Genomic DNA, 2,452 nt, shown 5'->3' with positions numbered 1-2,452 from the left:
ATTGGAATCCAACAAGCTTTCAACTCACCAACAAGTCACCAAAGCTCAAACTAACATCACATATATATATATATATATATATATATATATATATATATATATATATATCAAAATCAAAACCTAAGATACACAAAATAACTAAACACAAGGATTTAGTGAAACCTTACCTTACCCAACAAGATTATGGGTAAAATTCAATAATTACCCGCTACTAGAGATCACCTAAACAAGCAAAACCACAAAATCTACTCAAAACTATAACCCCAAAAATGCAGAATTCTAGGTCTGGAAATTGGAGTTTAAGACACAATTTCTTACCAGATTCTCTTAGATAGAAATGAAGAGCTTGACAAGAGCTTCGCGTGGCCGTAAACGGCTCGTCAATCGGAGTTCCGTAGCTCAAGTTATGGCTCCCAAAAGGTGGATGTGAATAGTAACATCACCCCTTCTCACTACAAAATTTTTATTTGTTTGTGGAAGTTTTTTAGTGAGAGTTATCAGAACCTCCACAATCAATTTTATTTGTAACTATTTTAAATATTTAACAAAAACTCCCACGGTTTGTTTTTAACCTAATAAATTATAAAAAGCCCAAATCAAACAAATATTTACCAAGCCCATACCAAAAATAAAAATAAAGGAGTTACTCGAGAAAGAGAACGAGGATCTGAAACCCTAAAATCTGGATTCTATCGCCACCGCCATTCATCTCCTTGCCGCTAAGTTTCCTCCGTCAACACGTCACCCGCTGGAGTTATGAATGGAGGACGAGGTGATCGTGGAGCCTCTCAATTTGTGGATTTCTCGCCTCTCGGAATAGTATTTCAGGGACGATTCCATTCAAATCGTTGAGATAATGCTTAGATATTCCATTTCTGCGTCGTCTTCCACGGCGGCTTCTTTTGCTGGTTCTGATTTTGCTCTGGCAGCTTGAAGCACTCAGAGCGCGGTTTCTTCACAGACTCGGTGGCACTGGATGAGAAGATCTGGAAGGTGAGCGAGCTGGAGTCTCTGAGAGCTTCGATTGAAGCTGCGTTCGAAGCTATCAGATCTCGTGGAACGAATTTTCATGTCGTTCCAAGTCATTACGGTGAGAATTTGTTTTTGTTTAGTACGAGATTTAAAATTTGTGGTTTTAATTATGTGAATTGTATATGACACATTCTGTATTATAGGAATTGACTGGTTTGAGTACAAGAGACAACCAAAGAAAGCAGACCAAGTGAATGTGGAAGGGCTTAGCTTCGATCTAATCCCAAATTGGATATAATCTGGAAGAAAGACTTAAGAAGGTTACAATTTTTAATATCCTTACTTTATGCCGTAGAGTTATCTATTTGGTTAAATTATGTAGTGTGCTTTGATATCCTTCTAAGCATTAATAAGCATTAATTTCTTTTCAGTGGAAGACTTGAAGGCCAATACAGAATATACTGGCTATACTGTGGCGTCAAATGTCGTTCAATGGTTTTGGGAGGTGGTCAAAACTTTTAACAAGGAAGACATGGCAAGATTTCTGAAATTTGCGACTGGAACATCAAAGGTGATTTACTATGAACATTGTTAATTTTCATACTCTACTTTTGTTTTGTTTGTAAAAGTATGGTGTAAACGGTTGTGCTGTTGTAGTTGTGTGTTTTGTTTTTTGTTGGCATAGACTTATAGTTGTAAGCTTGTTGGTAATCAGGTTCCTTTGGAAGGTTTTAAGGCCTTGCAAGGCATCTCTGGTCCTCAGAGGTTTCAGATTCACAAGGCATATGGAGCTCCAGATTGATTGTCGTCGGCTCATACATGGTGAGTTTTGTATGCAGTTTTCTTTTTCATATGCTACAAATCAGATGGCCGTCCCATCCTAATTTCTTTTTCCCTTTTCCCAATTACTTTCTACAGCTTCAATCAACTATACCTTCCAGAGTATACCTCTAAAGAACAGCTTCAAGAACGGTTGTTACTAGCCATTCATGAGGCCAGTGAAGGCTTTGGTTTTGGTTGACTTCTATCCTTCTCCCATATCTTTGCACAGCAGTTCTACCATTATGTCTTACACCTGTCATGTGGAGGTATTGTTTTTATTTCTTCAAAAATTTTGAATTTTTTATTTTTCTCTCTCTTAAAAATGAGTCAGTTACGAAGAGTTCTCTGTTTTTCAAATGATGATGAATGTGACTCAGATGGGAAGTTATTTATTTTTGTTGAGGACACGCAGCATCGAATGAGGAAATTTATGATGCTGTGTTGATGTGTTCATTATCAGATCGATTTTGCATATATGATGCTGTGTTGAGGACATGCATTTGGTGTTGTAGAGTCATTATCAGATCGATTTTGCATTCATTTTGATGTGGTAAGTATTCTTCTTACTGAGCAACATATTGCTGTGTGTGAATATCAATAAATACATATCTTATTGAGGATATTTAAAGAGGAATTTATGCTCTATATATTTAATTGC

General features: G+C 36.7%; 1 long non-coding RNA gene across 1 annotated transcript; it reads left to right on the top strand.

Annotated features, from left to right (window-relative positions):
• The first annotated feature begins 1,404 nt into the window (after window positions 1-1,404).
• On the top strand, window positions 1,405-2,054 carry LOC112771639 (uncharacterized). The gene is made up of 3 exons (XR_011876353.1): window positions 1,405-1,543; window positions 1,688-1,794; window positions 1,891-2,054. It is a non-coding gene; the product is annotated as an uncharacterized lncRNA (long non-coding RNA).
• Window positions 2,055-2,452: the final 398 nt, after the last annotated feature.

The sequence above is a fragment of the Arachis hypogaea genome, chromosome 18, assembly GCF_003086295.3.
Source record: "Arachis hypogaea cultivar Tifrunner chromosome 18, arahy.Tifrunner.gnm2.J5K5, whole genome shotgun sequence".
Taxonomy (NCBI): domain Eukaryota; kingdom Viridiplantae; phylum Streptophyta; class Magnoliopsida; order Fabales; family Fabaceae; genus Arachis; species Arachis hypogaea.
Note: the sequence above shows the minus strand (reverse complement) of the source record. Positions and strands in the feature narration are given on the sequence as shown.